At 40.6% G+C, this 13,172-nt stretch overlaps 1 long non-coding RNA gene across 3 annotated transcripts in view; it reads left to right on the top strand.

The window, feature by feature from the left end:
- The window catches only part of LOC132652409 (uncharacterized), a 77,413-nt gene extending 64,506 nt beyond the window's left edge, over positions 1–12,907 (top strand). For 2 of the 3 annotated variants that reach the window (XR_009589952.1, XR_009589954.1), the window contains 2 exons: positions 7,102–7,332; positions 10,476–12,907. This is a non-coding gene — a long non-coding RNA (uncharacterized LOC132652409). The remainder of the gene's footprint in view (positions 1–7,101; positions 7,333–10,475) is intronic. The other variant, XR_009589953.1, reaches the window with a different exon arrangement.
- The last annotated feature ends 265 nt before the right edge of the window (positions 12,908–13,172 follow it).

The following is a 13,172-nucleotide window of genomic DNA, read 5'->3' as shown; positions in this document are numbered from 1 at the left end:
ATGCACATGTATGTGTGTATGTGTGCACATGTATGTTTGTGTGTATATACACAGGCACATGTTTGTGTGCATACATACACCCATATGTATATGCATGTTTGTGTGTGTGTGCAAGTGTGTGCACATGTGGGTGTGTAAGCCAAAGGACAGCTTAGGTGTTGCTCTGAGGCATGCAGTCAACCTTTGTCTCTTAAAAAGAGACTGTCAGACTTTGAACTTGCCAAAGAGGCTAGGCTGACCAACTGGTAAGCCACTGTGGCCTGTATGTCTTCACATCCCAGTACTGGGATTAAAAGGGCACATGCTCACACCTGACTTCTTGTGACCTGGGTTTTGAAAACTCAACTCGGGTTTGCAACTCATGCTTTACAGATCAAGCTGTGTCCTAATGACCACCACCCCCCCATTCAATAGTTTTCAACAGACTCATTTCTCCTTATAAAATCTATTGTTCTAGCACTTGCAAGTGGTGGTTCTCATTTTGTTTTGTAGATTAGACATTTCCCCATTCATGAATTTCAAGAGAAATACAGTTAGCTCTCTTAGGCCCATTAGGGAAAGAGCTAGATATGAGGCAACCATGAAAGGCTGTAGCTGTATGGTAGTAGTGATGTCTCCTTGTTAGGCAAGGAACTAGACATGAGAGAACCAAGAGAGACTGCAGCTGCCTCTTGATAGTGAGAAGATCCGTTGATGTTTTAACATTCTTGACATTGCAATTATGTTATTGTTTATTTCCCAGAACATACTGAGGTACTTTTTAGTTGCCACACCAAAGCTGAGGACCACAATGGTGGGTCTTGTTGGGGTACATTGTGTGAAGGTGTGTCTCTGTGTATTTGAGAATTGATTGCTAAACTGGCAGATAATTGAGTACTAGCCAGATCTTGGCATTGTTATTTCTATGGCCATCATTGGTCCTACATTTTGTAAACACTTGTCCTTCCCCACTTGCCTATTGGATATAATAAAGAACTGAAGACCAATAGCTGGGCAGGAAGTGGAGAGCAGAACAAGAGAGAGAGAGAGAGAGAGAGAGACAGAGAGACAGAGAGACAGAGAGACAGAGAGAGACAGGAAGAGGGGGGGAGAGGCTGAGAAGAGGAGAGCGAAGGTGGGAGACTTGCCAATGGACGTGGAGGTGAACTGACGGATGTAACAAGAGCAGAAAGATAGACTAGTCACATGGTAGGACACAGTGCCAGCATTAGTCAGGTTAAGCTAGAAAGGTGGCTGGGAATTTCCCAAGCTAAAAGGCCTTAGCTTTACAATCTTAAAAAGCCAGTGTCATTGTTTATACTGCTGAGGTTCTGAAAGTCCTGCTCTAGGGGCTGCATCCCCAAATCCTCTGGCTTCATTATTATATCGTTTATGCTGTAACTTGCTTTTCAAAAGGTTCCTGGAAAGGAATGCCATAAAAGGGAGATTTGGTCCACCATAACTTGGGAGGCAAAAGGGTAACCTTACCACCAACCTTAACATTCATAAGAACTTCTTTGAATGCAGAGCCCAACGGGCTGCTACTCACCTTCCTTCAGGTCAGCTTACTCCAATCTGTTTAAACTGGCTTAAACTGAATTCTTCTCTTGTAGAAAACAAGAACAAAGGAGAAATCTTTCACTGGTAACATACCTAAATTAGTTGTAATTTTGCCTTTTAATATAGTTGTGGAAAAAAAAGCTTAAGAAATCAGTGCAGCCCAGGCTGGCCTCAAACTCGTGATCCTCCTGCCTCCACCTCCTTCAGCAAATCCTACCATTGTGCACTACCACAACCAGCGAATACTACTCAGCAATTAAAAACAAGGAAATCATGAAATGTGTAGGCAAATAGATGGAACTTTAAAAGATCATCTTGAGTGAGGTAACCCAGAAGCAGAAAGACACACATGGTATATACTCACTTATAAGTGGATATTAGCCATATAATATAGGATAAATATACTAAAATCTATAATCCTAAAGAAGCTAAATAACAAGGAGGACCCTAGAAAAGATGCTTATTCCTCATTCAGAAGGACAAGCAGAATAGACATTGGGAGAGGCAGGAAAAGACAGGGAACAAGACAGGACCCTACCACAGAGGGCTTCTGAAAGATTGTACCCAGCAGGGTATTGAAGCAGATGCTGAGACTCAGAGCCAAACTTTGGGCAGAGTGCAGGAGATCTTATGGAAGGATGGGCAGATAGAAAGACCTGGAGGGGACAGAAGCTCCACAAGGAGACCAACAGAGCCAAAAATCTGGGACCAGCCCCCCCTTCCCCTCACAGAGACCAATGCACCAACCCTGGACTATGCATGGAGAGAACCTAGACCCCCTGCTCAGATGTAGCTCATAGGCACATCAGTCTCCAATGGGTTCCCTAGCAAGGGGAGCAGGGGCTCAGTGGCTGGCTCTTTGATCACCTCCCCCTGGGGGATGCAGCCCTACCAGGCGACAGAGGAAGACAATGCAGCCAGCCTTGATGAGACCTGATAGGCAGAAGGGGAGGATGATCTCCCTTCTCAGTGGACTCAGGGAGGGGGATAAGGGGAGAAGAGGGAGGGAGGGTGGGATTGAGAGGAGATGAAAGAGGGGGCCACAGCCAGGATACAAAGTGAATAAATTGTAATAAATAATAAATAAAAAAATCTGTGCAACTGTGCATTTAAAAATATCTGATAAAAATGCACAATCCAGTACCAATTATAATCCATGGGTAGACTAGTTGAGAATGAAAGAAAAGAAGCATGTGGATCCCATTTATATGGTTTACCTTGTACCATCGTGCATAAATTGATTCAGTAACTGTTTTAGAATATTATTGTTCCTACAACACTTACTGAAAGCTCACTGTGTGTGTGCTCAGCATTCTGTTTGGGGTTAAAGAGTTCCAGAGGAAGTTCCCTGGGGAAGTTAGCGGTCAGGCTGGAAAGGAAAGCAGAATGTAGGCAACCAGACAAAACAACAGCTGGGAGGAGTGAGCAGGCAGTGAACCAGCCAGATGCCCGTGAAAGGAGCTCTCCCACCCCCTACACCAGCACATTCAGCAATACTGAGTATCACTACAAATGAACATTTTACCGTGTCAGTTAGACCAACTAAGCTAGAGCAAGCTGTTCTCCCTGCTCATTTACCACTGATATTTTGCACAGATAGGATCCTCATGTACTAACCTTATATAAGATGACAGCAACAAGCATGGGATTACTAAACAGAAATTGGGTGAAGCTACACCAGAAACATCTGGTATCTTTCATGTTTGCCCCATGTGAGGTTGTTTCTGTTTTGTGCACCGGTTCTATCTAATCCAAGAGCTGTGAAGGTGTGTCAGCCACATTCCTTTCTTCTACTTGTAGTTTGCGGGCAGTCCTTGGCTCATAGAAGCATCGTCCAGATTTTTGCCTTCAACTTCACATGGTGCTTTCCCTGTGTGACTGCATGTTATACCAAGAGACGAGATATACTGAGGTCCTGATTTAGGACCTTCTTTTACCTTGGTTATCCCTGTCTCCAGATAAAGTCACATTAAAAATGCTGGGGAAACTGACTCCAGTGTATCTTTTTGAGGAAAAAAAATGCACTTGACTACATTCACATTAAACTGATAAGTTACTTGCTCATGATTATAAACTAGCAAACAAAAAAACAGGATCTAGAGCATTCTTAATTGGTGCCAAGGTCTCTCTCCTCTCTCTTTCTCTTCCTGCCCCTCCTTTCCTTTTGTCTTTCTTTTTACATTGTGTGTGTGTGTGTGTTTGTGTGTGTGTATACACATGTCGTGGCATGTACATAGAGGTTAGAAGACAATCTGAAGGAATTAGTTCTCTCTTCACTATGTGGGTGCAAGGTATTGAGCTAAAATCAGGTCACCAGGCTTGGTAGCAAGTGCCTTTTAATTACTGAGCAGCTCTTTCTTTTATACACATGCATACCAATGCACATATATACATATCATCTGCCAATTTCATAGATATATGCAATGTATTTTGATCATATTTATCTAACTTCCCCTGAGATATCCCCAAGAAGTATCCCATCCCCTTACTTCTCTTCCCACTGGGTCCAATTATTGCTGCATGCAAGAACATGGGCAACTTACCAGTGACCACACCTCTGGAAAAAAATGTTCCCATTCCCTAGCGGCCATCATATACTAACAGTTTCTCAGACAGGAGTGAAGCTTCCTGAGCCCATCTCCCACCCATGCTAGAATTCTTGACTGACTTGACCTGTAGTTGCTGTGAGCTTATTAGTGCAATGGTTATGTCATATTTAGAAAGCATTTGGCAACACTCTTTTGCTTTCTCCTGCTCTTGTATCCTTTCTGCCTCCTCCTTTTTTGTGTTCTTTGAGACTTGTAAGGAATGTGTGTGTGTGTGTGTGTGTGTGTGTGTGTGTGTGTCAGAGAGAGAGAGAGAGAGAGAGAGAGAGAGAGAGAGAGAGAGAGATCTGCAGCCATTTGTTCAGGGTCCTTTTCTTAAAGCATTGATTCTCTGAAAATCCATCTCCCAGAGGCATTTTGTCAAAATCATGATAGAATACTAAACATTCAATAAATACTTTGTAATGAATAAATGGTGCTGGTGATAGAGTAATGAACAAAGCAAAAATTTCTTAGTGGAACAATATGTACTAAATGATAATATATATATATATATATATATATATATATATATATAGGGCATAACACGGTTATTTATAGAAATTGATAATTCAATTATCAACTTTTTATGACAACATAAAGAATCCAGAAGACCTAAAACAATACTGAATAATAAAAGACCCTCTAGAGATGTCACCATCCTAAATTTCAAAATTTGCTACATTTTGAGCTATAGTAATAAAAAGAGCATTAGCACAAAAACAAGCACTTTGATCAATGAAATCAAATTAGAGGCCCAGATAGAAGTCCACACACATACGGCACCTGATTGTATTATTATTATTATTAAAAAGCTGAAAAGACATCACTTTCAACAAATGGAGTTAACGACAAACTGGATGGCCTCAACATAAGACCAAATACCTTGAGTTTGACAGAAGAAAAAGTGGAGGAATAGCCATCAAGTCATTGATACAAGAAAAAACTTTTGGAACAGGACACTGATAATGTAGGCCCTAAGACCATAATCCATAAATGAGACCAAATGAAGTTTTAAAGCTTCTGTACCACTGAGGACAGTGTCATTTGAGGAAGTAATAGTCTAGAGAATGGAAAAAAAACTTTACCAATTTTAAATCTTATAGAAGGTCATTGTATAAAATACATAAAAGACTAAAAGAAAATGGACATAAAAACAAGTAACACAGTTTTAAAATGGGGTACAGAAACTAAACAGAATTTCAAAAGATGAAATACAATTGGCTGAGAAATACTTAAAGAAATGTCCATCCTCTTTAGTGTCTTACTACTCTTCTATAGCTGTGAAGAGACACTTTGAACAAGGAAACTCATATAAAGCTTTTAAGTGGAAGCTTGCTTGCAGTCTCATGGATTGGTCCATTGTCAACATGGAAGGCAGGCATGGGGCTGAAATCTTACATCCTGGTCCATAGACAGGCATGTAGGCAGAGAAAAAGACTGGGCCTGGCCAGGGCTTTTGAAATTTCAGAGCCTACCGCTTGTGTCATACCTCTTCCAACAAGGCCATACCTCCTCTAATAAGGTCACACCTCCTAATCCTTCCAAACAGTCACTAACTGGGGAGCAAGCAATTAAAACCTATGAGGCTAGAGTGGCCATTCTCATTCAAACCACCACACTTAGTCATCAGGGAAATTCAAATCAGAACTGCTCTGAGATCCCATCTTATAACAGAATGGTCAAGATCAATAAAACAATGATAGTACAATCTAGGAAACACTTTTTTACTGCTGCTAGATTACCTCTCCTAAAATTTTATTTTTCTTCTACTCTTATTTGCTAGAGCTTTTAGTGATCTTTTAGAAATGTTTCCTTGAATAGTTAATTGCACTGTTTCAAGAATCATAGAGAAACAGCAAAAAAGCTCATCAATTTAATCCTGCAACCAAGTAAGCGTGGGACTTAGAATACGTCTTTTGGCTTAGATGGCCATGTTAGGGTTCTTGCTAGGGACTTCCAGGAAGCTGATTCTCATACGAAACGTGTCTTCTCGTCTGTTTGCATAATTTTATGCCTGCATAACACATTTTTATGCTACACAGATGGTTTCTGGAGTTAGTGTAGCAGTTTGTATCCACTTATCTGTATCCCATAGCTTCTAAGCCTTTGACCTGTGTGCTATAATCAGAATAACCACAGAGGTTAGGTACCTGGTAAGGGACTAGGTGGGATAAGACAATCTCCTAAGGAAGAGGAAATAGAATGTATTGTTATTGAAAGGCAAGGGAGAAACTAGACGAGGATGATTAAACAGGAAGGGGGTTGAAAGAGAAGGGGAAAAGAGGAGACACAGGGAGGGACAGTTCACACTAATGGTTGTTGGAAACCTATTGTAGAAGCTTCCTAAAATGTGTATACATATAAAAGGAATTTAAACCTATTCACTAAGTAATAGGAGAGATCATGTCCCAACTAGACAGCTTATCCCGCAAGTAAAACATCCATTATCAGGAACAGATTACATCTTGTCAAGTTATTAGCCAAAAGGGCCTCAGTGGAAACCTCCAAACACAACAGGCTACTGCAAAGGCTGTTACTCTTCATAACCTGATGGTAAGGTCCTATTGCTAAAGACTAAACTTACATATGTCATTGAACATGGAGGAGCTGAGCTGGTGCCCAACCAGAAGCTTCATCTCTCCTGAGAGGCATTCATTATTTTGGAAGGTATTCTGCATGCTACTGGAAGATAAAGATAATCATCAATATTTCCCAGCTTTAAACCCTGTGGCCTACAATAATAACCTGTTTGCAGGTCACTGTACAATGGTGGCACTGAGATGAAAGGGAGCAGCCAGTGTCTGATTATACTTAAGGTTCATTCCGTTAGATAGAGCCAATACCTGACACTGCTAAATTAACCAAGAACCCCAGTCAAGGTACATAATGGGCCTAGGAGTAAGCCTAATAATTATTCTGCTACAGAGACATAAGCAATAAAATGACTCTTAATGACATACTACTGTACCCACAGGTCAGTGACCCATTCAGCCCTCATCAGAGACGCTTGCTCTTGCAGTGAATGGGAACAGATACAGAGACCCACAACTGGACAACACACAGAGGAAGAGAGCTCATTTTGGAGCCTCAGTTCTCAATGGACTGTCTTCATCAAGCCCTCCTCTTAAGGCTCAGGGTTCTGTATGCAAGACTAGGAAAAAAAAAAGAAGGGAAGAGCCAGAGGTGATGAATGGCCTCAAGGAAAGTATGTCTTCCAAACACAATAGATTGATGCACGTATGAGTTCACAGAAACTGGAGCAACATGCAGGAGGCCTGCACAGGGTCAGGCCAGAAGGGGGGTCCTAGGGCCGAGATGGGGAAGTGGGTATGAGTTCCCGCCCCTCAGCAAGAAGGTTCTGCAATTGATGCCCATTCACAAAGGAAAAATCAGTTTTATCTAATGGCATCTCACTGGGTATATTAGCCACACTTTAGGGCAGGCCATGGGGAGTAGTTGCTCAAAACAAGACTAACACAGTAGTGTACTTGTCTTTCTGTCTCACTTTGCCTTGTTTTAGCATTTTTTGTTTTTGTCTTACTGGGTTTTTGTTATTTTGATTTCCATTTTGTGGAGGTTTTGTGTATTTCTTGTTTTTGTTTTTGTTTTTCAGAGGAGAGGTGGGAGGGCCAGAGAACATAAAGCTGTGGGGGAAACTGGGGAAAACATGCTTAAGATATATTGTATGATAATTTAAAAAGTTTAAGTGCAACAAGGCTGAGAAGTGAATTGACATGCAACAGATCACATAGCCTATTTCTCAATCTTAACCAAATATTTTGTGATTCACTTAGCTGCTCTTCCACTAAACCTTCTGATACTCCTTATCTAGAAGAAAGGTTAAGCTCTGAAATGTGACCAAAAATGCTCTGCTCCACCTGCCTGGCTTTATGATAGCTGAGAAAACTCCTGTAAGTTCCACAAATGCTACTTCTCCATTTCAGGGCCCTTCTTTGTGGTATGCTTTTCCTAAAATGGTCCATTACTCTCATTCTCTCTAGATGCTATTTGATTCTCTGGTGACCATGTTAGTATTTGGAATACAACCTGCTTCTGGGTTACCCAGCAACTTATGATGTCATCATGTGTCGCAGGCCAGGTGGCCATACCTGGAAGGTGTGGTTACCTTGTCCCTTAAAGGGACACCCCGACACGTGGTCACTCTCTTACTCTTACTCTTGCTTTTCTCTTGCTTCTCTCTCCTCTCTCTCTCTCGGGGCGCCCCCTCTCCTTTTCTCTCTCTCTCTCCATCATGTCCTGTACCCCCCTTCCCTCCATACCCACCTAATAAACCTCTTGCATAGACGATCAGTTGAGGGCCTCATTCTTTTATTAATCCAACAGACCACTCTTACTTTTTTTTTTTTACTCATTGTACTTATCCCCCTAACATTCCACATCCTTCCAGCCCCATTTTTCCTTTTATCCCAGATAGAGAGAACACACTTCAGCAATAAATGTCTGTTGTAGGTGACGATTAATATTTATTATTGATCTATCTTTTAGTAATGCTGCTGTTAGTCCTAAACAGCTGTATAACCAAATCACCACACAGAGACTGGGATTTATTTAGTTAACCTAGCTCACAATGCTGGGCAATAGTTACTCCATCCTAAACCTCCAAGCCCTTATAGTTTCCTAACATTTAGATTCACCCATTATACTTGCTTTTTGTGAAATCTTAGGTCCAGTCCATCTCTACATCATTCCAAGACCTCTCCTCCTTCTCTGCAACTCAGCTCTCTCCTGCCCTTCTCTCCTCCTCTGCCTCCCACCTTCCTGTCCTCTGGTTCCTTCCTTTCTTCCTGCTTCCTTTCCATTGCTCAACATTGAGGCTGGTTGTTTTATTTTGGCATGTTTACACAAAGTTGAGATAGGTGATGCTTAGAAGAAGTATCAAAATGCAATGTCCAGATTGAAACCAAAGAGTGGGGGAGAGAAATCAGCATTTGAATGAGCAAGTGTATACATTCCAAAAGAACATTATACCAACATATGTCCAAATCAAACTCTTAAGGGGATAGAATACTTTTCAGAAGAAGGTCACTTTTTTTCTGAACTGTTTGTGTTTGCTGTGTCAGTTCTTTCCTCTGGAGTCTGGAGGATGTACGCAACTCAACAGGAACTGGGGGAGGACTTCCTATCACCTTCCTCTCTTGTGCTAAGGGTGAGAATCCCTGAAGACTTGACCACCCTGAGCACTGATTAGACAGCCATGATCCTGAGAATGGGGCAGAGGGAGAAACAGGAAGGACAGAGCATTAGGACCCCTCTAATGCTGCCTTACATCATCTTTTGTCATTTTGTTGTTGCTGTCTCCTAGACACTGTACTCATTCTTGGTAAATTTGTTTTTTTCCCCTAGGGAGAGACTATATACATTTCCAAACATTCTGAGAGTAGAAGAGTGGTTCTAGCTCAGAAGGTCTGATAGCCTGAAGAAAGGAGAAGCACCAATTCCTGGAACCCAAAGACACAAGGCTGTAAATGAAAAGCTCTGTCATAGACACAGTTGGCCCACATTGATGCCACAAGGGAAAACCTGGAGAATAAATAAATAATTCAACCTCTTTCCACCATCTCTCTGATCTCTTGAGGTTCTGTCTTGGTTTAACTAGTCTGGTAGGCCACTGGGCAAAGGATTCTACCCGAGAGTCCAAATCTTTCCAGGCAGAAAGTAGTAGGGGCCAGATATGGAGAGATATGCAGGTCAAAGGAAAATCTCACACACTGCCTTGAAGATCTATCCTTCTTCCCATTGTTGGAAGCAATTAATAAACCCAGACTACAGTAAAAAAAAAAATGCTTAGGCAGTATGGATCACAACAAAACAAAATGCTATTATTAAGCCTTTTGCTCTAATGCATCCAATTCTGACTTAAAGATCTCCTGCAGATCTGAGGGTTTAAGCTATTGTTCCAAGAAACACATCACTATTTAGTACAGTCATGCAACTTATATCCTTTCTATAACTAATTTTTCTGCATTCATAGCATACATTTCTTGTCATTTTCATATTATGGAGTTCATCATACTGCATATGTATAAAAAGCACCATAATTCATGCTTCTAATGAATACCATTTTTGCAAAGAAATGCTTTTAAAAATAAGTTGACTGTTGTTCCTCTTCTATATAAAAATAAGAAGAACATAATAAGGTGAATTTATAAACATAATGAGATAGTCAGGTAGGCTCATCCAGTAGCCAGCAACCCTGGAGAATCAGAATTTTTATGTGTATCAGTCAAGTTCTAACCTCAGGATTAAAATCATTCCAAGACCAGATGTGATATAGTCACAACAGTTCAGTCCATTAAGGCATTCAGGTTCTTCTTCCCTTTCTGTTAGGTGCTGGATGCTTGCTGTTGAAGAGTAAGTTCATGAAACCTGGGAAAGTGGTGCTGGTTCTGATTGATGTTCCTCTGGAAGCAAAGCTGTCATCATGAAGAACCTTGACGATGGCACCGTACAGCCACGTCCCATGCCTGAAATTGACTGCTATCCCCCAAAAGTGACAGCTGCCATGAGCAAGAAGAAAATCACCAAGAGATCAAAGATGAAGTTCTTTGTGAACGTTTGTAACTACAATCACCTCATGTCCACAAGGTACTCTGTGGTTAGCCCCTTGGACAAAACTGTTGTCAACAAGGATGTCTTTGGAGACCCCACTCTGAAATGCAAGGCCAGGCAGGAGGCCAAGGTCAAGTTTGAGGAATGATACAAGACAGGGAATAACAAATGACACTTCTTTTTGGTATATTTTGTTTTCATCATTAAATAACTTTTAAAAAAGATGTTATGGTTAGATTAACTAATTTTGCTTATTTGTAAAACAATTATACATTATCTGAAAAATGTTCGAACTTACAATTTCAGTATTTCATCACTGTGCACAGCACACACATGAAACACAATAAGTGAACAGTCAGGGCCCCAGCACTCAATTTAGAAACTGCATAGAATGTTCCCAGTCCATGCCTCATTCTCTGTCCCTCCACCACCTCATGTTTCTTCCTTTCCTATGAGGATGTGCTGCCCTGAGTCAAAAATCTTTCTCTGATTGCAATTTGCAAGTCTATCTTTTTTTCTGCCCTGCGTGGCCCATGCTTTTTATCTATGGTTTTAAAATAAACTGCTTCTCAGATGCAGAGTTTGGGATGATGTTTAGATCTGTTGGAAAGTATACTGATTATTCATCAGTCTCAGATCCTGGCCCCCTTCTTCTACCTTTTCCCTCAGTTACACATACCCACCTCCCCCAGTGTCCAGTTGTTTCCTGGGTGACCTTGGGTGGAAGTGTGCTTGCCTGCATTTCTATGCTGAGTATCTGAAACACGAGCAATCTAAAGTTCATCATGTGACCTAGATATCAAGAGCAATACTTCTGTTTTGTTTTTAGAATTTGGAGCCACCTGATGGAGTGTATAATTGTGGAAACTAAAATTTAAAAGTTCAATTTGGCAGACATTTCTTCTGCCTCTACCATATTAATGTTAATGCTGAAATCTCACTTAGGGTTCATCCAGTTCATTTTGGGTGGATGTCAGTGCTAGATGCTAAAGTTATTTAAAATGGTATAAATAATGGTTAAGACTAATCATGGTCAAACTCCAAAAAGTATGAAATAGACAACCAGCTGAGCTAAAATCCAACTATTCTTAATAAACTTCATTGAATATTTGATAATGGCATTTTAATACAAGTTTTAATATCACTAAGCATTAATGTTTGGCATTACCAAGTTTTCAACAGCATTAAGAATTTACTCATCCCAACAAAGCGACAATTTTAGTATCACCATTCAAGTAGGGAAACTTAATTTTGCCCCTACTGGAAGATATGAGGTAGAAGTTTGCAAGCTAGCCATGCTGGTATCTCAAACAAGATGGAAGACGAGGACTGACACCCCACGCTGTCCCATGAGTCCAACAAACATGCTGCGGTACAAACATGCTCCCTCTTTCCCACTTACAAATGAGTTGAGCACACACACACACACACACGTGCACATATATAAGCCACAAGAAAGGTAACCAGCCTGCCCAAGGACCTGGGCAGTGAGAAGGTAACCAGCCCAAGGACCTGGGCAGTGAGAAGAATGACAAAGCTAAAATTAAGATGAAATACATAGGCAAATAGATATTACATTTTCAAATGATGCCAAGACTTTGAAGTACTTTTTCTTATTTTGCTTTAAACACATTTCTATTTTCTAAAAACCAAAGCCCCACTGCAGAGTCCTATTCTTAGTTTTCTGGCAGCTTGCACCAGATGACTGGGATTTCAATCTTTTTTCTTTTCAAAGTACTTACTTGTAGGTGGCAGTTCTAGTTTCAAACCCTGCTTTGCACTAACTCCCCACCCCCACCCCATGGAAGATTAGAAAAAGCCATCTGGTTATCATCATCCTGAAAAAATCCTCTGAGTGGAACTTTTTTAGGAAGAAATTGTAAGAAAAGAGTATAGCATAAAGCAAGGCAGAATACAAATTGAAAACTCTAGAAACTAAGCATTAAATTTTGATACCCAAATGTTGGGTATCATCTTACTGTACAATAAATTTACTTTTCTACTAAGTCCCCTTTTCATATTTTCTTTTGAGCGGAGGCTTCTTTAAATTAAACCTTTATCTTTCATGAAAAGATTTCAACTCCTGCTTACTTATATCTTGTCTGGTCTTGAATTTTGGGCTCCTTTTCTATGTAGCTATTTCTTCTATTTAGGCATTCATTACTCCCATGTCCATCTCTTAAATGGTGACATCCTTGTCAAGACTACATACCCAGAACAGAATCTTGTAAACAAACGATATTGAATATTTGTTTGCTAAGTAGGTGAATGAATGAATGAGTGAGTTAATGAATGAAAACCTAATCAGGTAGCAAAGAGGTATGGGAGAAGTTTAATGTTGACTGTATCCTTACCCATAAATATTATAAAGAAATGTTTTTATCTAAAAAATGACAACACCAATTGACATGCCAGTATGGATGGGGGAAATATCACAGGGCCCACCCCTAGATGAAGAGCTATGTCAGTTAATGA

This window comes from Meriones unguiculatus, chromosome 2 (genome assembly GCF_030254825.1).
Source record: "Meriones unguiculatus strain TT.TT164.6M chromosome 2, Bangor_MerUng_6.1, whole genome shotgun sequence".
Taxonomy (NCBI): domain Eukaryota; kingdom Metazoa; phylum Chordata; class Mammalia; order Rodentia; family Muridae; genus Meriones; species Meriones unguiculatus.
Note: the sequence above shows the minus strand (reverse complement) of the source record. Positions and strands in the feature narration are given on the sequence as shown.